This window comes from Aotus nancymaae, unplaced genomic scaffold (assembly GCF_030222135.1).
Source record: "Aotus nancymaae isolate 86718 unplaced genomic scaffold, 86718_ANA_hifiasm-v0.15.2.pri h1tg000006l, whole genome shotgun sequence".
Taxonomy (NCBI): Eukaryota; Metazoa; Chordata; class Mammalia; order Primates; family Aotidae; genus Aotus; species Aotus nancymaae.
The window spans coordinates 24,382,501-24,406,099 of NW_026988417.1; the positions used below are offsets into that span (position 1 = coordinate 24,382,501).

The following is a 23,599-nucleotide window of genomic DNA, read 5'->3' on the forward strand; positions in this document are numbered from 1 at the left end:
ATATACCTCCTGATATCATTCAAGAGTTAACGAAGGTGCCACTGTAACAGCAGCCCTTTCATCTTATTTTGTCAATGGAGTTAAACCTGAAACTAGAAGGCTAATTCAAAAGTAGAAATTAGAATGGAAAATAGCTCTTTACCTGAACTAAATACCTGTTAGAACATTTTGAAAGGTCTTTAGAATAAAAATGACACAAGACACAAAATAAACTATGGTCTTACAGATCAAACAGCTAGGTGGCCCTCTTCCCACCAGCCATTTTGACAAGGACACTTATAGATATTGTAAACCAGAAAAAAAGATTGCACTATCCAGCCATTTTGACAAGGACACTTATAGATATTGTAAACCAGAAAAAAAGATTGCACTATCTTATACAAGAAAAACCAAGACAAAAAAATCCCTCAATCCCAATCAACGAGAGTGTTCTCAGAAGAAGAAAAATGCTTCCAATATTCTGCCTTGCCCTTAAACACTCGAATTAACTGTATAGATGATGCTATAGTCTGAATGTGTTCCCCAGAATCTATATGTTGGAAACTTAATCCCCAAGGCTAATGTGTTGGGGGATGGGGCTAGTGGAAGACATTTAGGTCATGAGGGTGCTACCACAGGAATGAATTAGTGCAACTATAAAAAACTTGCAGGAGTAAGTTCATTCTTTTTGCTCCTCTGCCATGTGAGGACACAACATTTGCCCCCACTTGCCCTTCCACCTTCTGCCATGTGAGTATGCAGCAAGAAGACCCCTAACAGACACCAGATACTGGCACCTTGATCTTGGACTTCCCAGCCTCCAGAACCATGAGAAATAAATTTCTGTTCTTTATAAATTACCTACTCTTCTGTCATAGCAGCATAAATGAACGAAGAAAGATAATCAATCTCATTAATTCCTTGTAGGTACAGGTGCTGCTCTTTCTGCACTAAACTTCTCCACCTTTGCTGAGCCTTCTCCTTAGAGTAAGCATACACACAAGTGATAGGTTATTTGAGAGATACGTCTCTCAAATAACCCACAGATTTTTCCTGTCTCCCAGCCCTTAACTGTAACCCTTGGGCCCTTGAGTGAAAACATCCCTTCCTGCTCTGTGAACCTACCCCTGCAAATTTAATAGCCCCCTCTTTGCAAATAGAATCATAATATTAAATGCACAAGACAGAATTGTTTCTTAAAGTTCCAGAAGACTCCTCTATTCATAATCAAGTTGTGCGTACTGTGGATACACCTTTGCCTCCTCCATTATATTTGATGCATACCCGCACATGAAGGTCTTGACACTGTACCTGACATTCTGTGGCCTTAAAAGTCCACTGACACAGAAAAAAGAAAATAACAAACCTGAAAAGCACATAGGTTGTACCAAACTGTTACCCAGTCATCCACAATATCCCTTGAAGACAAAGCAAAGGAAGGTTTCAAAGCTACATTTGAAGGCCTTATATATAATGGTCTTTTCATACCCTGCACTAGCAATTGTAACACTCTAGTCTTGCCAGTAAAGAAACCAAATGGATGAGAATATCAACTTTTCAAGACCTCAGGACAATCAACAAAATTTTTGTTCCTTGCTTCCCAGTAGTACGTAACTCAGATACCATCCTGGCATCAATTCTACCTGAAGCCACTTGTTTCACTGTAGTGTATTTTTGCTCTGCCCTTTTTTTTGAGGTGGGGGGGCAGGGGGGGTTGCCTCTAGACCACTTATAGGACAGTCAATACCTTTTATCTTTCACCTGGAGAAGATAACAATATACCTGGACAATCATGCCTCAGGGTTTTATTGAAGCCCCCTCCTATTTTTCCCAATTCCTCAAACACCTCTTAAAAGATCTAAATTTCTCTTGTGATTCAGTTCTGACATCATATGTAGATGATGTGTTTCATTCAGAGAAAAAGACAACTTGTAAAAGGGTTCCATTTACTTGCTCTCAGCTTTAACAGAAAAAGAACAAAGCTTCAACAGATACATTTCAACTTTCCAAAGTACAATTCATTATTTAGGACATGGTATGTCTAAGGAGGGAAAAACATTCTCTCATTAGGCAAAAGATTATCCAAACTTATTTTAGACCTCTCACTAAATGACAAGTGATAGGACTGCTAGGTTTAACTAGATATCACATACAAATTTTTCTGAGATTGCGACATCCCTTTACGAATTGACTCAGACCTCAGGAAGAGACTTTTTCTTCTGGGAACCCAAACTTGGAATAGGCCTTCTGTAACCTTAAGAAAGTTCTTCAACAGCTTCTTTCACTGGGCATCTTTAACTACAAAAATCCCTTTGATCTATTTATGTATAAGCTATATGGACAAGCCCTTGGGGTTTTAACTCAACTTGATGGGAACTATCAAAACTCATAAGTTACTATATATAGCCTTACCTTTGATCTGGTTGCAAAGACTTTCCTCTCTTATCTGTGTCAAAAGCTGCTATTAAGAAAATAACAAAAATCACCTGTCCATACTTCTGCTGAAATAGTTCTAGGTTTCCCTCTTCATCTCATGGTCCCTCACATAGCACTGACGTTACCATTGACTGAAAACACAACACTTCTCAGCCAGCTGATTAACTTATTAGGATATTGCTACTCTCTTCCTCTCACGTTACCATTCATGGCTGCAGCACCCTGAATCCTGCCTCTCTTCTGCCCCTAACCAGAAAAGGAGCCTCACAATATTCTCACCTTGGGAAACTTTGTGTATTCGTATTTACCAGAGACTCCCAGTGAGAACCCTGACCTAATACTATTTGTTAATGGATCATACGTCAAAACTGAATCTGGCCAAGGTGGGCAAATTGCTTGAGCCCAGAAGTTCAAGACCAGCCTGAGCAACATAGTGAAACCTTGTCTCTACAAAAAGAAAAAAATTAGCCATGTAAGGTGGTGCATGTCTGTAGTTTCAACTACTCAGGAGGCTGAGGCAGAGGATCTCTTGAGTTCAGGAGGTTAAGGCTGCGATCATGCCACTCCACTCCAGCCTGAGTGACAGAGCAAGATCCTGTCTCAAAAACAAAAACTGAAACTGGAGTTTATCTAGCAGGATATGGTATGACTAATTTCTCTTTAGAATATAGTCTTCTACCTGGGTAAAAATCCGCACAAATGCCAGAACATCATGCATGAATATTATACCTTGTCAATTAGTTGAAGACCAGAGAGTAAACAAACGTACAGAAAGCAAATATGCTTTTGGAATAGTACATGACTTTGAGATGTTTTGAGGAAAAAAAGGGAGTTTCTCATCTCTGCGAAACTCCCAGCAAAAATAAGCAACAAGTTAAGGAACTTTTCGATGCACTCCTGTTTCTTTGAGTGGTGGCCATTATAATGTAAAGGCTCATGCAGAAAGAGAAAATATGAAAGATAAAGGAAATGCTCTACCAGATCATTGTGACAAACAAGCAGCCTTAACCAGTAGATGATCTTGTCTGAGCCCTCAGAGGATAAATCTCTGGAGGTACCCAAAGAGACAATTATAAAATACCAATTTTGGTGGGCATGGTGGGTCATGCCTATAATCCTAGCACTTTGGGAGGTCAAGGCAGGTGGATCACCTGAGGTCAGGAGTTCAAGAACAGCCTGACCAACATGGCGAAACCCCATCTCTACTACAAATATAAAAATTAGCCAGGCGTGGTGGCAAGCGCCTATAATCCCAGCTACTCAGGGGGCTGAGGCAGGAGAATTGCTTGCACCAGGGGGTGAAGTTTCAAGTGCCTTCTGCATGAATTTCTCCATCATGGTACAGACAAATTGCTTACTCCCTTATATGGACATTAGTTGGGAAACTTGAAAAAGAGCTGAGGTTATTTTGGGGTCATATGTCACCAGTCAACACATAATCCTGAAAAATCTGTAAAGGTGGGACATGGCCAAGAACCAAGGCCTCAACAGCCCTTTGCACACCTTCAGATGGATTTTTTAAATGTTCTAATTGTGTGTCCATTTTCAGAGTAGACTGCAGCATTTCTCTTCCAAAAAGCTGTAGCCCTTACAGTCTCTAAAGAGCTGCGTGGTTTTATGTTTCCAACCTGGGACATAACAACTTTTATATCAAATAACTAAAGCATGCACTTTATGGGAACTATTATAAAATAAATCTGTAAGGCATTACCCCTTACTCAAAACTACACTATCCTTACCACCCACAATCTTCTGGACAGATTAAAAGAACCAGTGGCATCCTTAAATTTAAATTAGCAAAATTTTCAGAAGTCTTTGAGCTCCCTTGACCAAAGGTACTCACGCTTTCACTAGCCTTTATGGTTACGTGGTCCGTTATTCCCCTGGGACTATATCACCCTATGAACTGGTAAGTAGAAGACCCATGCTTGAGAGATTTCACTTTAGATAATAGACTCTGTCCTACTGCACACAAAAATGACACTATTTCAAGGAACTCATGTACCATACCCAGGTCTGTCACCAAGACCATTATGCCAGTATCCCCACAACATCTTCCTAAACAGCCTCTTTATGATCTTCACCAGGAAATTTTACATATTTGGAAGTGACATCAGAAAGAAGCTGTTCTTGAACCTCATTGAAAGTAGCCTTATCTAGCACTGTTAATAGCAAACATAACAATGAAACTCCAGGGAGTCAATCCTGGGTTCACATTTCACAACTGAAGAAGTAATTCAGAATTCTATACAATTGAAAGGCTAATCTAAAAAGATGCTTCAAACTAAGGATTCTTAGAGATCCTCTAGAAGAAGGCAGTCTTCTAAAGTTGGTAGCTGACCCTCAGAACCCAAGACCTTCAGAAGAAGCTGATGGCCTAAAGTATTGGGCAGCTTCCTCCCAAGACATTGAACCAAGATCTCTAATTCCTATTTTGTTCTTTATCTGCTTGCTTATAATCATTATTTTTCTCATTTTATATAGAACCCTGGCTTTTTCCTTCCCTAATGGCCCCTTTTCCTTTTTCCTTTCTCATTATTTTTTTTTTTTTTTTTTTTTTTGAGATAGGATCTTGCTCTGTCGCCCAGACTGGAGCACAGTGGCACTATCTCAGCTCACTGCAGCCTTGACCTCCCAGGCTCAAGTGATCCTCTTGCCTCAGCCCCCAGAGTAGCTGAGACTACAGGTGTGTGCCACCACCCCTGGCTAATTTTTGCATGTTTTTGTGGAGACAGGGTTTCACCATGTTGCCCAGGCTCGTCTCAAACTCCTGGGTTCAAGTGATCCACCTGCCTCAGCTTTCCAAAGTGCTGGAATTACAGGCGTGAGCCAGTGCGACTGGCCCCCCTTTTCCTTTTATTCTCTCCTTAGTATAATTATTAGATCAAAACATACTTATCATAATGGCATTCTTTGGTTATTCCACTCAGTATCCACTTCCCGTAATCTTACTGACTGTCAGATATGGCTTCAATTACCAGACCTCCATGATAAAATCTCAGAACATCTTTAATCTCATTAAACAAGATCATAGGGAATTATTTAAAAATATATTTCCATTGTAATTACATGGACAAATGGTCTTCAGCAAATCAACCTGCAACTTTGCTAGTGTCTCTCCCTCTCCCTGAACAAGAACCAATTATTATAATCTATTGTTCAGACCCCGGGTATTCCTAAATTTGAATTCAGTAACCTTAATAGGGTTATTGGCCAAATACTGGAAGAGGCTAATTGAGATCCAAGTATGTATCTCAGCTAACACAAGGCCTTGATTCCAACCTTATATTGTGAGCAACTCCTTTTCTCTTGTATCTCCATGTACCCCTACCAGATACTACTTCCTCAGTGTCTGGGATACCTAGTCCTGTTTGCCTCCAACTAACACCTCATACGCTACAGGAGTGGCATTCCAAGTGATATTGTCTGTGCATAGAGACTTTAATTCTCTAAGTCACCAAGACTGGAAATCCTGACTCACATGAACTCCAAAACAAAGCCACTTGTGGTTATTCAGGTACTTTCCCTAGGGGAGTTACCAACTCATTGTTCATGCTGTTCCCAATTGTGAGAATTATACCAATAGAAAACAAACTAAGAAAAGTATCACTAGCTGAAAAATATCAAGGATGCTGCCCTTGCACTAGATGGAATACAAATCAGTTGCAGTTCCTTAGCGTGAGTAGTGACAGACAATCACATTGCTCTAGATTCCTTGTCGGCCAGTCACAGTGGAATCTGTGCCATTGCCAAAATGTCTTGCTGTACTTGGATCAATGAAAAAGGCAACATAGGAAAGGCTGTGTGTCACCTTAAACAAAAAGCTACTTGGCTTTCTTTAGTTGACCGTCACAGCCTATGATTTTCTTCTCTGCCTGAGTTGGGCAATTATGTCCCTGGCTCTGAAGCATCTTAAAAGAACTATAACCTGTTCTTGTTTTCATCATAATTGTCATAATGCTGATCCTTTGCATTCTATCCAGAGTCTTAAATTCTTCTGTACAGGCACTCTCTTACCAGATTATCACCATAATGGTAAAACAAAAAAGTCCAAAAGATCTCACAATAAGATTGATTGTGGAGGCAACTAAACAATCGCCAAGATCTGGAGATCTGGATCACTAGCCTTTCTTCAGCTGGTCAAACTCTTGCAAGTAAGAGAGTGGCCACAATGGGGACTGAGGGACTGAATATACAAGTGAGCAAGGAACCCTGACCTGTAACTTTCTGAGCAACTAGCTCAGAAAGCCAAACCATACTCTGCAGTGATCATCCCCAAACAATCAGGACTTGGCCTGTAACCACCAGCTTCCATTTATTTTACTTCCACTTCCAACTTAGTACCAACCAAAGAAAGCCAAATGTGCTCCCCAAACCAATCGCATAGGATGCCTCATTTCTAGTTAACCTGCCTCCAGCTTCCCAGTGCCAACAGCCTCCATGTGGTACATACCTAAACCCTTCCCTTTTTTCTATGATAAAGTTTCCCCACTTCCCTCGTCCTTGTTGTCTTTGAGTTTCTGTCAAATATAAATGATGATGACCCTTGCTATAGCAAGTTCTGAATGAACAGCCTCTAGCTACTCTCATGTGGATGGTCTTCATTTATTTCTGCGCCTTCCATAAAATTAAAAATAACCAAGGCCAGCCACAGTGGCTCAGACCTGTAATCCCAGCACTTTGGGAGGCCAAGGTAAGCTGATCGCTTGAGCTCAGGAGTTTTGAGACCAGCTTAGGCAACAGGGTGAAACCTCATCTCTACCAAAAATACAAAAATTAACCAGGCATGATGGCACGTGTCTGTGGTCCCAGCTACTCAGGAGGCTGGGGCAGGAGAATCACTTGAGCCTGAGAGGCAGAGGTTGCAGTGAACCAAAATCTTGCCACCACACTCCAGCATGGGCAACAAAGTGAGACTCCATCTCAAAAGAAAAAAAAGTGACCAAAAGCTAAAATGCATTGTGTATACAGCTAGAAGGTCTCTCTCTAGTACATTGAGAGCGACAAGGGAAAAAAAATCAATCAATATAAATGTGTTAACATAATATGTGCCAAACCTGGGTTTAAGTACCGAGGCTAAGGTGTTAGGTGCTGCAAGGTACAAGACATACTTTTCCTTGAAGTATTATTATTAATTTGAAAAACAAGGCATAAATATTACAAGATAATTAACACTACAAGCTAACATATATTAAGTAGCCTGCAGGAGTCCCTGTGCCCTGTGCCTAAAATGATCAAAAGTGGCTTCACTGAATAAGGGACACGTAGGCCAAAACTTTGGCTAATCAAAGCTAACTTTTGATTAGCTCAGTAGAGACAAGGGGAAATCAACACTTCAAAGGAGGAAATGATTTCAGTTGAGAATCAGAAATAAAGATGTACTTCACAAAGATATGAGTCTAGCTGGTTAGTCTTAAACAATAGCAGGGAAAGCTACAAAGTAAAACTAGAGCCTTATGTCCAAATGTTTCCCTTGCCAGTCTAAAGAATCCAGACTTTTTCTGTAAGCCCTGAATTTTCACCTGAGCTTATCCTCCCATCCTCCTGTGGATGTCCTCTGGTCACTTAGGCTACTTAGAGTCAACAAATACTCTACTATACCCGCAAATCTGAATTGAAAGACAGCTAGAAGAAACTATCCAGAGTAAAGCATGGCTGTTAAAAACAAAGATGAAAATATAGAAGAGAATGTAAGAGAATAAAAAACATGCAACACAGAGGAAACAATGGAAGCCAGAAGGCAGTGAAATAAAAAAAGTGCTAAAATAAATAATTGCCAATTTAGAATTCTCTATGCTGGGACATGTCTCACACAAATGAAAAGAAAAAAACCATGCTTTCAAAGCATGAAAACGTGTATGATATGGTCTGAATGTTGGTGACATCCCAAAATTTATGTTAGACGCCTAACCATCAGTACCTTAGAATGTGACTGTATATAGAGATAGGGCCTTTAAACAGGTAATTAAGACAAAATAAGGTCCTAAGCATGGGTTCGTAATCCAATATAACTGTTGTCTTTATAAGAAGAGATGAGGACACAGACACACAAAGGGAAGACCACGAAGACAGAAAGAGAAGATGGCCATCTACAAGCCAAGGAGAGAGGCCTCAGAAGAAGTCAAACCTGCTGATACCTTGACTTCAGACTAGACTCTAGAACTGTGAAGAAATGAATTTCTACTGTTTAAGCCATCCAGTCTTGTTACGGCAGCCCTAGCAAATTAATACACCAACAAACACCAATTGAAAAATGTTCTAGAGTGTTACAGCTCTTTCAGAATTTGTCTAGCAGTTTTTCCAGTTTATGCTGGAGAGCCCCTAAAAAATACAAGCTCTAGAAAATAAATACCTGGCTATTTATACCTGACTAGTATATCTCAAAACCGTCATAGTCATGGGAAACAAGAAAAGATTGAGAAATTATTACAGACCAAAGAAAACTAATGAGACATCCTAACTAAATGTAATGCAGTATCCTGGATTGGACCCTACAACAGAAAGAAAGTATTAGTGGAAAAACTGGAGAAATACAAATAAAATCTGAAGTGTGTTCAGGAGTATGTAACTATGTTGATTTTTTAGTTTTGACAAATATATTACGGCAAATACGATGTTAGCATTAAAAAAAAAGTGAGTAAAGGGTATATGGGAATTCTCTGCTCTATCTCTGTAAATAAAAAAAATTTCAAAATAAAAAGAGATGTTTTCAGGCAAAAACAGAATTTTCACCAGCAGAACTCCACTAAAAGAAATACCAAAGGGTATTCTTAAGGAAAAAGAAAAATGGTTCCAGATGAAATATCAAAATATCAAAGGTTGGGTACTGTGGCCCATTCCTTTAATCCCAGCACTTTGGGAGGCCGCAGTGGGTGGATCATTTGAGCCCAGGAGTTCGAGATCAGTCTGGGCAACATGGCAAAACCCTATCTCTACAAAAAATACAAAAATTAGCCAGGTATGGTAGCACACCTCTGTGGTCCCAGCTACTTGGGAGGCTGAGGTAGGAGGATTGCCTTGAGCTCAGGAAGTCAAGGCTGCAGTGAACCATGATTGTGCCATTGCATTCCAGCCTGGGTGACAGAGTGAAACCTGTCTCAAAAAAAAAAAAAAATCCAAAATCCAAAATACCAAAGATGCAGGATGAGACAAAGAACAATAAAAATGGTAAGTAAATATGTGGGTGAGGCTGGGTGCAGTGGCTCACACCTGGAATCCCAGCACTTTGGCCAGCCAAGGCGGGCAGATCACTTGAGGTCAGGAGTTTGAGAACAGCCTGACCAACATGGTGAAACCCCATCTCTACTAAAAATACAAAAATTAGCTGGATGTGGTGGTGTACACCTATGGTCTCAGCTACTTGGAAGGCTGAGGCAGGAGAATTGCTTGAACCTGGGAGGTAGAGGTTGCAGTGAGCTGAGATGGTGCCACTGCACTCCAGCCTGTCAACAGAGCAAAATTCCATCTAAAAATATATATATTAAATAAATGTGGATGAATCTAGATTGATGTTATCCATATAAAAATTACAGTAATGTGTTATAGGGTTTAAAATACAGAGAAAGAACATTATTGGCATTTAAGTAGAGAGGAGCTCAAGAGAGTAAAGTGTTCTAAAGGCTTTCTAATCATAGAGTGGCTCATAGAGCTTATTAAAAGGCAGAATCTCAGAAGTATCACTGAATCAGAATTTCTATTTTAACAAAATCTTCTATGAGTCATATGCATATTAAGGTTTAGGAAGTATCATTCCCAAAATGTGTGTATTATCTGAAAAGAGAGTAAAATAACCAATTGATATTAGATTTTTGCAAATCTAGAATTTATGTTGTAATCTTTATGGTAACCACTCAAGGAATGCTAAAAGATTACATTATCTTCAAACACAGGGAGAAAATAAAAAAGTAAAAAATAATCAATTCAAAATAAAGCAAGGAAAGAGAGAGAAAGAAACAGAACAAGTTGAATACATAGAAACCAAATTAAATATAAGTAAAAAATACTCATATTAGAAGACAATGATTATCCGACTAGATTTTTAAAGACAAAAATAACTACATATACAAGATGACGTTTATATTTCCATGTAAATGTTTACAACAATTTACAATTTATAGTTTTTCACATACGCTAAGGCTGAGACACATTAAGACTAGGTTATTAATAACCTGAAGAGCAGTGGGTTGTTATACAAGATCTTCTACAAAGTAACATACAAATCCCAGGATGTTACCAATCTAGTAAATTACTTATATTCTTTAAAATGGCCGGGTGCAGTTGCTCACACCTGTAATCCCAGCACTTTGGGAGGCCGAGGTGGGTGGATCACCTCAGGTCAGGAATTCGAAACCAGCCTGATGAACATGGTGAAACCCCATCTCTACTAAAAATACAAAAAATGGCCGGGCATGGTGGCAGGCACCTGTAATCCCAGCTACTAGGGATGGCGGGGCAGGAGAATCGCTTGAACCAGGGAGGCAGAGGTTGCAGTGAGCTGAGATTGTGCCATTGTACTCCACCCTGGGCAACAAGAGCTAGACTCTGTCTTAAAGAAAAAAAAAAAAAAAAGTCTTCAATGAAACTATGGGGAAAATAAAACTTCATTACATACTATTTTAACCAGAAATATATCTAAAACAAAAGGCTACAGAAATATTGAAAGTTGAAAGTAAAATAATGGAAAAAGATATAACATGCAAATACTAACAAAAAGAAAGCTGATGTAAATTATTAATTTTAGACAAAGTAGACTTTAAGATAAATGACATTACTTACCATGAAAAATACCACATAATGATAAAAGGTTTAATTTACCATTATCAGTTATTGTATGAGAAGATACAATAATTCTAAATTTGTATACATTTAATAATATAGTTCCAAAATACACAAAGCAAAAAAATCAAAAATCTAAAAGGAAGAATAGACAAATCTGCAATCATAGTGGAATTTTGTAAGACACCTTTTAGAAGCTAATAGAATATGTTAACATAAAAAATTAGTAAAGATATAGAAATACCATGTGTAGCACACTTGACCTAATGTGCATTCATAGAACACTGTACCCAGTAACTGCAGAGTGAATATTTTTTTCAAATTTACAGGGAATATTTATAGAATTAACTATATGCTGACTCATACATAAAACAAGTCACAACAGCTTTCAAAGCAGTAAAATTATGCAGAGTACATTTTCTGATTCAATGCAACTAAGCTAGAAATCAATGACACGAACAAGGCTTATTTAGAAATTAAGCAATATCCTAAATAATCCACAGGTCATACAAAATGTTACAATAAAAATTATAAAGTATTTTCAACTGAATGACAATGAAAATAACACACATCAAGACTTATGAGAGGAAACCAAAATCATGCTTGTGGGAAACATAATTTTAAAAGTAACAGAAAAGAAAAAAAAAAAAGCTGAACATTTATGAGTTAAGATTTTAATCTCAAGAGTTGGTAAAAGAATGGAAAATATACACTGGGAAGTTTTAAAACGAATGAAAAATAAACCCAAAAGGAATTAAAGAAAACAAATAATAAAGATAAGATCAGAAATTGGGAAATAGAAAATGTCTCAGTCTGTTACAGGCTGCTATAACAATATATCGTAAACTGAGTGGCTTATGAACAACAGAAGTGTATTTCTCACTGTTACAGAGGCTAAGAAGTCCCAGATCAAGGACTTGGCAGATTAGGTGTCTGATGAAGGGCACTTCCTGGTTCATAAATGGCCATTCTTCTCTCTGTATCCTCACGTGGCAGAAAGGGAGAGGAATCTCTCTGGGGTCTCTTTTCTAAGGGCACTGGTCTCATTTATGAGAGCTCAGCCCTCATGACCTGTTCACCTCCCAAAGGCTCAACCCACTAATACCATCACTTTGAAGGTTGAGATTTCACATATGAGTTTGGGAGAGACATATTCAGAAAATAGCAGAAAACAGGGAGAGAATTAGCACAGGTGGGTTCTATGAAAGGACTAAAGGTGAGGTGGGAAGCGGAGTCTAATCCCGGAGGCCAGAAAAACTGGAAGAGGAAAATGCTGCAAGTGAAAAAGGGAGAAAGGGCCAGGTTTTCTGGCACTGTCACCCAGGCTGGAGTGCAGTGGTGAGATCTTCGGCTCAATGCAACCTCTGCCTCCCAGGCTCAGGTGATCCTCCCACCTCAACCTCTCCAGTAGCTGGGACTACAGGCATGTGCCACCATGCCCAGCTAATTTTTGCATTTTTTGTAGAGATGGTGTTTCACCATGTTGCCCAGGCTGGTCTTGAACTCCTGGCCTCAAGTAATCCTCCTGCCTTGGCTTCCCAAAGTGCTAGGATTACAGGCATGAGCCACCATGCCTAGCCGCCAGCTTTTCAATAGGAATTTTGAAATGAAACACTGTGCAGTCTAGAGGAAACTCCCACTTCCAACTCCCTATGAAATAGTAAGGCAGACTTGTCTTGTGAATCCAGTCTGGGGTTGGATCTATTTGGGGCATGCCTTGAAGCACTAAAGCCCATTTCAAGGGTGGGTGTTGAGTGAAATTAAAGCAGCTCAAAAGTACCTGGTCCCCTGTGATTTACCCTAGTATGAGCTAACACCGAGCCTGTGTGCCAGGCACTGCTTCTAGGACTTCTTCGGCAGGAGTGCATAGAATCCTCCCAGGAGCCCGGGGAGGTAGGCACTATTATCTTCACCCTAATTTATAACTGAAGAAGCCACACCTCAGAGAAGCCAGGTGAGATTATACCTATGGTCAAGGAAAACAGGATTCGGTGGTGGCTGCCTGGCTCCAGAGACTGTGCTTAACCACTCCTCATACTGTCAGATTCAAGAGGCATTTCATGTTCTAGACTTGAGGCAGGTAAATATGCAGCCTCTATCTACTAGGATGTGGATGGCATTACAAGAATATAGCCAGAGGAGAGCAAAGGTAGATTGCCAAGAGGCATATTATTAAGTCACAAGGCCCATTAACCCCCACTATAGTGGTTAACCCCTATGTCTGCCATATTGGTGCTAGGATTCCTCACTCCCCAAATAGCATCTGAAAGAGCAGAGCCGGCCATTAACTCCTGCTTCACTACCACTCACACCTTGGCTCTCAGCAATCTCATGTCCCCCACCTCCGCCTCTCCACTCCCTACCACCTAGTCCAGGCTTCTGTCTGCTTCCCTTGGATGAGTGCAGTGGCCTCTGCGTCCTCTTTGCCATCATCCCCTCATTCCAGTCCACTCCTCACTCAGTCATGAGAATTCCTTAAGTAGACGTCACCTTCCTCCCCTGCTCAGAACCCTTCAACGGTTCCCATCACACTGAGCATACGATCACAACTCCTTACCTTGACTTGTAAGGCCCTGCAAGGTCTGGCCCCACTGATTTTGATGATCAGCCTCCCTCTGGACAGTGGGCTTCCACCTCATGCGCCTCCTTGCAGACCTGAAATACACGAGCCTTTTCTTTTCCCACCTCAGACCTTCCCACATGCTGTGCCTTCTACCCAAAATGTCTTTCTCTTCACTTTGCATGGCAGCTTTCTCCTTTTCCTTCAGTGTAAGTCTTACTCCTCTGAGAAGCCTTCCCTTTCCATTTCGTCTAAGTAGGAACCTAGTTTTGAGGAAATGTCCTATATATTCACTTTAATTTTTTTTTTTTGTTTTTTTTTTTTAGATGGAGTCTCGCTCTGACACCCAGGCTGGACTATAGTGGCACAATCTCAGCTCACTGCAACCTCGGTCTCCCAGGTTCAAGTGAGTCTCCTGCCTCAGCCTCCCAAGTAGGTAGATTTACAGGTACCCACCACCACGCCTGGCTAATTTTTGTATGCTTAGTAGAGACAGGGTTTCACCACATTGGTCAGGCTGGTCTCAAACACTTGACCTCAGGTGATCCTCCCGCTTCGGCCTCCCAAAGTGCTGGGATTACAAGCGTGAGCCACTGCACCCAGCACCCACTTTAAATTATGAGTTGATCGCTTGTGTAATGTCTGGATTGGAAGCTTCTGGAAGACAGAAACCATATTTATTCACCTACTCTTCTGAGCACGTAGCAAAGTACCTGGCAAATAGTCGGCATTCACAAACATTTTCAGATGCATAAATGATAATAACGAATCCCAAGAGTTGCAAAATTCTTTTGGTGGTTACTGAATGAACCCGGATGTGGAGAGAGGAGAGACAGCAGGGACCAGGGACAAATAGATGACACCTCATGTTTTGAGAGTATTTTAAATTGAAAGGGAGATGTTTCCCAATGGTGGATGCAAATAGACAAATAATGACCACGTTGCTTTACCATTCCATCCACATATGTTGTACAAGGTTTGGGGTAGAGGAAATGACAAGTCAAGAGGCATGGCAGGATCTGACTGTCATCGACCTCGTTAATGAGGCCTCTTCAACAACTTGAAGCAAAATGACTTCCCTACCAAAACCGCTTCAAAGAGCAGTTGGAAGTGGAGAGTGAGGGAGTAATAGAATCAGTAACTAGGTTGCTGAGAGAAGTCTCCTGTGATTAGAAAAAGAAAAAAAAATGTAATTGCATTCCGTGGAGACTAAAAGAACTCAGAAGTCATGGTCTTGCCTTCATGTTTACTTATAATGGAGAGAGATGAAATAAAATCTGTGGATGTAGCAGAAGGTCATTTAAGACCTTCCCCGGGATGAGTAAAGCAGTCCTCTCCCCAGAGGGAGGAGAGGTAGGTAGAGAAAGCTTCCTCCAAGCACTGACACTGCTGAAATCCTTATAATTCCCGGTAAAAGCAGGAGCAAGGGAAAAGCTGCAGGAGATTTGTCCGGAGTCCGTGAACAGGCCTGGAGCCTGGGGCTTGTTGTTGCTTGAAACAGAGTGAGGGAGAGCTTCAGGGGCCTTTGACTTGGAGAGGTGGCAGCTGGGGGGAGGATCAAGTACTGGTGGGGACTGCAGTCTCTGGAATCAGACAGAAGGAGTTCCGAGCCTGGCTTCCCTTTTCCTCCAGCCTAAGTTTGTGCAAAATATCCCACGCCTCTAGGCTTCAGCTGATTCTTCTATGAAAGGGAGTAATAATAGAGAGGGAAGGCAATGACCACGTGTTGGAGAGGGAGCCCTTGGCAAATGTGAGGGCTCCTGATCACAGCTGATACAGCTAGTCGTCGCCATGGTGGTGAATAAGCCACTTGATCCTAGATGCGTGGAGAGTGAGGGCTGGCTCCCTCCAACTCCTTCCAGCCAACCATACCAGGGGCTACGAAATGACAAACTATATTCTCCAGGCTCCGTCCCAACTAGCATTCCAGAAATACATCAAGTGGCCAATTAAATTATACTCAACTGAGATTTGGAAGGTGGATCCGGTGGAGGCCAATTTCCTGCTCCAGGACAAGTCTTTGTTTTCACTGGCAAACAGGGTAGTAGGCACATGAGGCTTTTCAGCCTTTCTGCTTCCATTCTCCAGCCTTCTGCGTGTCTCGAGGCAGTGTGAGGAGCAGTGTTGTAACCAAATGCAGATCCGCTTGCCTGTCACCTGCAGAGTTCAACAAAAGCGAGGTCTGGTGGAAAGAAAGTGACTTTATTAACCAAAACTAGTATGGGGAAGTGGCTGGATTCCCATCCAACAAGACAACTTCGAATTTGCAGGGAAAGGCAAGGGGCAAGGGTTTGAAAAGGGGAAACTTGATATGGAAGGCACGCAAGAATTGTGCTAAATACAACGTCTGTGTGTCTCGTGCCCGTGGCTATCTTGGGTCTCAGTCTTCCTCGAGCATGGGCTGACATCCTCTCCACAATGGCGAGGTTGTTCACTACCCACCTTGAGGTAATCTCTGGAATTTTGCAGCTGGATCTCCAGGCTTGGTCTGCCCATCTCAAGATTAGCCCCTGGAACTTCTAAGAAGGCACATAAGTAGATACTAGCGTGTCGCTAGATAAATGTGAAGGGCATGTATGTGGTGAGAAAGAGGGATGTGGAGTCTGTTTTTTTGCAGGCTGAGGGAAAAGGTTTCTGCAGTTTGCTTCAAGGTTACATTTTGAAACCCATTTTGATTGCAAGCTGCTTGCTTAGTGTGGCTTCCTGCTACAGGAACACAATCTCATAGTTGAAATCAGTAGTCCTAGTGGTGGCCTCAGAGGTGGTGGCTCTTCTGGTGGGTCACTTCTGCTTTACTATGGGAGTCATTTCTAGAAACCTAATCTAAAGCCCACACCCTTAGACCTTCCAATGACTTTGTAAACACCCCATTCCCTAAATTAAACCCCTTGGCAGTTAAGACATCTTGGGTCATTTCTTCTGCCCTCAATCTTGACTCTTAGACTAGATTTTTGCATCTTTCCTTCACAATCCCAACTGTGTACCACATTTTTGTAAGCAAAAATATTTTTTTCTAGAAAAAGCATCATTCACTTCACTTAGTTATGTTACTTTTCCTGAATTATTTATATCAACAGAAAGACTGACCAATCACCTCCTTCCTATATAATGAAGCCTGAGGCTTTGCCATTCCCTGGTGATAGCTGCACAAACTGCAACCGTAATGCTGGGCAGGGAATAATCAGAGTCAACAGAGCAACTTCACGATCCCAAGCCAATAAAGTGAAGCCTGATACTGATGTTTCTATGGAATTTTGAAAATGGAGAGTTGAGAGAAAAGACTTTCTCCAGCAATGTCCAAGAGAGATAGAGTATCGATGACTCAGTGAGTTTTCCTGCCAGCTTGGCAGATAGTCTTTTAATTGAGACTGACTCACCATGCCTCAGTGGTGACTGTATTCCTTAAAAATAGCAGCTCCCATTGCATTGGACTCAAATCCTTTTTGCAAGGAGGCAGGAAATAAACTCACTCTGCAACCTTCCCTTCTCAACTTAGTTTCCCTGTTGGCCATTCTGACCATCTGACATCTGTGCTGGTGTGATTTTTACTTCTCTAAATCCATACACACTAATAAATTAGCATTCTAGTCTTTTTTATTTGTTTAGCCTCTTGTGCGACTGTTATAATGATTCAGCTCAACAGAGCCTGATTATCTCTAAGAGAACTGAGAAAAATTGGTGAACCTAAAGATCTGAGTCCAAATCTGAGATCAAAAAATCCATGGACCCTGAGATCTTCTTCTACCCCTAAAGCCTGATTTACAGTCCCAACAAGTGGGCAAACACACACTCCCTGGCCAATTCTTCATTATCTGCATGTGGGTCATTTATAGCCGTTAATTTTCAATTATAAGACTAGTTGAAAAGGCCAGCCTCTTGAGTTCAAGAGATATGAGTTCAAATCTTGGCTATGCAGCTTCCTAAACAACTTACTTCACCTTTCTATGCTTCACTTTCCTCCTTTATAAGGAGTCAATAAGAAAACCCACTTGACATGGAATTAAAAACATATAAAGCAACTAGCATAAATAAATAGTAATCCCACCACTTTGGGAGGCTGAGGCAGGAGGATCACTTAAGCCCAGGAGTTCAAGGCCAGCCTGGGCAACATAGTGAGACTCCATCTCTACAAAAAATAAAGGATTAGCCAAGCATGGTGGCATATCCCTGTAGTCCCATCTACTCCGGAGGCTGAGGTGGGAGGATCACTGTAGCCCAGGTGTTCAAGGCTACAGTAAGCCATGATTGTGCCACTGCACTCCAGAGCCTGGGCAAAAGAACATTCCCCTGTCTCAAAAAAAAAAAAAAAAAAAAAGTAGGGGGACTAGGGCTCTGTCCAAAGATAAGTAGAAAGAGGGTTCCAGGAGGAGGATAGTGTAGGAGGAATAGTGTGGTGATAAAAAGAAGCTTGACAAGCCTTTCTGAAACAGGCTTCAAAGGCCAATTTCAACTCAAATAGTCTGATTGCAAAAGCCCCCACAAATGCTTCCTACTCCCAGCATCCACGACCTTAGGCAATCCTGTCTTACTCTCACTCTGGACTTGGTCATGCCACTGGCTGTGACCCATGGGATGGGTGGCAGCAAATGTGATTCAGGTAGAGGCATGCAAAGGGCTTCCACATCTGGGCTGACCCTAATGATGTGCAATCATCCCTCTGTATCCGTGGGGGATTGGTTCCAGGACCTCGATGGACACTCCAGTCTCTTACATAAAATGCTGCAGTGTTCACATATAACCTATGCACATCCTTTTGTATCTTCTAAATCATTTCTAGATTAGTTACGTCACCTAATACAATGTAAATGCTACGTAAACAGTTGTTATACTAAATTGTTTGGGAACAATGACAAGAAAAAAGTCTATATGTGTTCAGTTCAGGCTCAATGCTTTTCCTGAGTATTTTCTATCTGCAGTTGGTTGAAACCAGAGATGCAGAACACATGGATATGGAAGGCTGACTGTACTTGGAACATTTCTGTCACCATGTGAACAAGCCTGGTCTAGCCAGGTGGATGCTGAGAAACACGTGGCCCAGTCTTCTCCAGCGTCCCAGTCAACAGCCGGCACTGCCAGAGACATGGCAATCCAGCTCCCTGCAGCTGCCCGTAGATTCACACATGAGCTCAGTCAAGACCAGCAGAATGGCCCAGCTGAGCCCCGTTCAAACTGTTACTCATAGAACTGTGACGGAAATAAATGGTGGTCATTTTAAGTCATTCCATTTTGAGAAGAGTTGTGAAAGAAGTGAAAGCTTCCTGAAGTGGGGGTGGGCATTAGAAGTCGCGGCAGATGAGTGACATAGGCAGGTATGAAATGCTATCCAGATGGATGTGCATTTAGGAAACTGGAGCATGCCAAATATTTGATTAAGCAAAATAATTATTTGCATAAATTTGCTTCAAGAGAAATAGGTCGAGCTCCCCCTCCTTTTTCCCTTCCTTTTTTTAATCTCCTTTTCCCCACTTTTCCCTTCTTCCTCCCTCTCTCCTCCTTCCTCACAGAAAATAATAATAATAATAAATAGGCTAGGTATGGTGGCTCATGCCTGTAATCCCAGCACTTTGGGAGGCCGAGGTGGGTGGGTCACGAGGTCAGGAGATCGAGACCATCCTGGCTAACACAGTGAAACCCCACCTCTACTAAAAATAAAAAAAATTAGCCGGGTGTGGTGGCACTTGCCTGTGGTCCTAGCTATTCAGGAGGCTGAGGCAGGAGAATCGCCTGAACCCGGGAGGCAGAGGTTGCAGTGAGCCGAGAATGCGCCACTGTACTCCAGCCTAGGTGACAGAGTGAGACTTCGTCTCAAAAAATAATAATAGTAAAAAATAATAATAAATAAATAAATAGGTTGATGAGTCATTATTTCCTGCAAAAGGTAGTGATCCGTGATGCCTTACAGCCTTGTAGTTCAGGTGCTGTCTGCGGGCCAGAGGCATCAGTGTATTGGAGTGTACTGGAAACATGGAAGTTGGGCCCCACTGTAGATCTAATGCTCATCATGGGAATTCCGACATCCCCAGGTATTTCTTTGGCACCATCACACTTTGAGAGGCACTATCCTATCCTAAGAACAGAATCCACATTGAGCACTCACCTCATGCTTTCTACTCTGCTTAGATATTTTTAAAAACTTCTTTAGCTGCTTCAGTATCCCTTCCTTTCCACCTATACTCCCTACCATTGCATTAGTAAAACAAACAAAAGCAACTTTTATCCTTTGAATTGTATCATCACAAAACTCGTGTGTGTGTGTGTGTGTGTGTGTGTGTGTGTGTGTGTCTGTCTGTATGTTTTCTTGGGAACTTTGAGTAGAGCCCAATAATAAAAATTGCTTTTCCCATTCAGGTTTTGAACAAATTGATAAATAAGAGGATGTGGAGAAATAGGAACACTTTTACACTGTTGGTGGGAGTGTAAATTAGTTCAACCATTGTGGAAGACAGTGTGGCGATTCCTCAAAGACCTAGAAATAGAAATACCATTTGACCCAGCAATCCCATTACTGGGTATATACCCAAATGATTATAAATCGTTCTATTATAAAGACACATGCACATGTATGTTCACTGCAGCACTGCTTACAATAGCAAAGACCTGGAACCAATCCAAATGCCCATCAATGATAGACTGGACAAGGAAAATATGGCACATATATAACATGGAATACTATGCAACCATAAAAAACGTTGAGTTCGTTTACTTTGTAGGGACATGGATGAATCTGGAAACCATCATTCTCAGCAAACTGACACAGGAACAGAAAATCAAACACCACATGTTCTCACTCACAGGCAGGTGCTGAACAATGAGAACACATGGACACAAGGAAGGGAGCATCACACACTGGGGTCTGTTGGTGGGGGCTAGGGGAGGGACAGCAGGGGGTGGGGAGATTTGGGAGGGATAACATGGGGAGAAATGCCAGATGTGGGTGAGAGAGGGATGGAGGCAGCAAACCACCCTGCCATGTGGGTACCCATACAACAACCCTGCACGATCTGCACATGTATGCCAGAACCTAAAGTACAATAAAATAAATAAATAAACAGAAATAAAACAAACGAGATCACAGATAGAGGCCAAGATGTCATCTTTATCAGTGTTAAAGTCTAAGTTAGAGACATTACCAAATGAGCTTCCTCCATTGCATTCAGAACTGGCTGGCCAGATTTATCTATTGTCAGTTGTGGCCCAGGGCAGTCTTACCCCTGCCTTCCCCTAAGAGAAGGAAGAAAAGAGGACTGGTTGGGGGAAAGGATGGGAGTAGAGATAGGCTGGAGAGAGGCAGGAGGGTAACCTCTGCATAAAAGGAATCACTAAGAATGGAGAAAGGCATGTGTGGTGGTGGTAATGAGACAGTTATGTTCTATAAAATGCAGTAGTCATCATCATCTAGAAATGTCTTAAAATCTAAATGGTTTAGAAATGCTTTTAAATGATGACTGATTGATGATATGATCTGTTAAAATGAAATAATACAGATTGTAATGTGTAATTTTTAAAAATGACATTAGGTTCAGGTTCAAAGTTGATGATAATAAAGAACATGTTTGAAAGTTTTTGTTTGTTTGTGTGTTTTTGGGGGTTTTTTTGAGACGAGGTCTCACTTTGTCACCCAGGCTGGAGTGCAGTGGCGCCATCTTGACTCACTGCAGCGTCGACCACCTGGGTTCAAGCCATCCTCCTACCTCAGCGGCCCAGCTAATTTTTTTGTATTTTTAGTAGAGACAGGGTTTAGTCATGTTGCCCAGGCTGGTCTTGAACTCCTGAGCTCAAGGAATCCACTCCTTTTGGCCTCCCAAAGTGCAGGAATTACAGGCATGAGCCACTGCACCCAGCTGGTTTGAAAGTTTATGAACAAGAATAGTGCAGAAGAAAAATGCCTGAACTCTCCTGTGAGTGAAGAAAATGAACTTCTGTTACGTTTCAGCCACTATACAAATATTTCTGTGGTGATACAGAATAGATGTTGCTGAAAACCACACACTCAGCAAAAGTGAACATTAAAAATGCTGTTTTCAGGAATATTAGGATTATAGTCAGACCACTAGAAATTTATGCAACTTTGTAATGAGAGCACTAACAAAAACAGTAATTGGTACCCTGAGAGACAACTTGGACAGTCCAGGCAGGAAGCTCAGCATGGTTGCAAGTTTCCTCAAGCTTTTCAAATGCTATTAAACGTAATTGTGGAATATCACAGAGATGAAGAACAGACTAGCCATTGCTGGGGTTAGGGATGGGTGGAAGGGGCTAGGTATGGCTGTGAAGGGAGCCTTGTGGTAATGGAACAATTCTGTAGCTCAGTTGTGGCAGTGGTTATACTAATCTATACATTTGATAAAATTGCAGAGAGCAGCACATACACACACACAATGTATACAAAACTGATGAAATCTAAATATGCTCTGTAGACTGTACCAATAACCAGTGTCAATTTCCAACTTCCTGGTTTTGTTCCTGTACTGTAGCTGTGCCAGATGTTAACATTGGGGCAGCTAGGTGCAGGGTAAATGGAACCTCTATACACACACACACACACACACATACGTATATATATACACACACATATATATTGCAATTTTCTATAAAACTATACATTATTCAAAATCAAAAGTTAAAAAAAAAAATTGTCCAAGCACAGTAGCTTACACCTACAAATCCCATCACTTTGGGAGGCCAAGACGGGCAGATCACCTGGAGTTTGAGACCAGCCTGACAATCATAGTGAAACCCCATCTCTACTAAAAATACAAAAATTAGCTGGGCATGGTGGTGGGTGCCTGTAATCCCAGCTATTTGGAAGGCTGAGGTGGGAGAATCACTTGAACCCAGGACGTGGAGGTTGCAGTGAGCTGAGACTGCATCACTGCAGTCCAGCCTGGGTGACAGAGCGAGACCCTTGTCTCAAAAAAAAAAAAAAAAAGTATAAAAAATTCCTTGGGCAGAACTGCTGTCTGTGGTTGTAGAACCAGTGCAGATGGAAATGGAGCTCTGAGCCAGTGGCACTGTATCTAGGCAGCCAGAAAAGGAAATGCAACCTGCCCTGAGCAGGACTGGGCGTCCACCTGTTTCTTTCTTTTTTTTTTAATTTAAACAGAGTCTTGCTGTGTTGCCAGGCACCAGGCTGGAGTGCAGTGGTGCGATCTTGGCTCATTGCAACCTCCGCCTCCTGGGTTCAAGCAATTCTCCTGCCTCAGCCTCCTGATTATATGCTCTGTACTATTATGGCACCACACCCAGCTAATTTTTGTATTTTTAGTAGAGACGGGATTTCACCATGGCCAGGATGGTCTCGATCTCCTGACCTCATGACCCACCTGCCTCAGCCTCCCAAAGTGTTGGGATTATAGGCGTGAGCCACTGTGCTCGGCCCCCACCTGTTTAAAAAGGAACGTGCCCAACATGTTGCACTTATTTTTATTTTCTCAACATATACCAGAAATAGTTCCTGCCTGTGTATCAGCCAACCTAAGGATATTCTTCCCCTTTCTGTAGAAGGTTATCATTCTATTCTCACTACTCAAGCTCCTCTTCTTTCAAAGTATGTTAGCTTTGAATTTCATGTGTTCTCTTTATTCAGGATCTACCCAGCCATTTAGAAAGTTATACTTGATTGCAAGTGGAACATTTTCCACATATAAGCCATAATATATGTAAGGGACAGAGAGTCTTCTGGGAAGATTTGAATCAGATGAACAGACTTCCCGTTTGTGGAGATGCTCAGGTGTATTTCTGGGAACTGGCTTCTGCAGACCATTGGATGTCCCTGTGTGTAAATGAATACACAAGGCTCAACAAAACTATAGTTGGTGACTACAAAAGCCCTCAACTCAAAAGTCGTAA

At 41.6% G+C, this 23,599-nt stretch overlaps 1 non-coding gene across 1 annotated transcript; it reads left to right on the forward strand.

Moving 5' to 3' along the window:
* Positions 1-8,676: 8,676 nt before the first annotated feature.
* Positions 8,677-8,738, forward strand: LOC135272101 (U7 small nuclear RNA). Its single transcript, XR_010340204.1, has one exon. It is a non-coding gene; the product is annotated as a U7 small nuclear RNA (small nuclear RNA).
* The last annotated feature ends 14,861 nt before the right edge of the window (positions 8,739-23,599 follow it).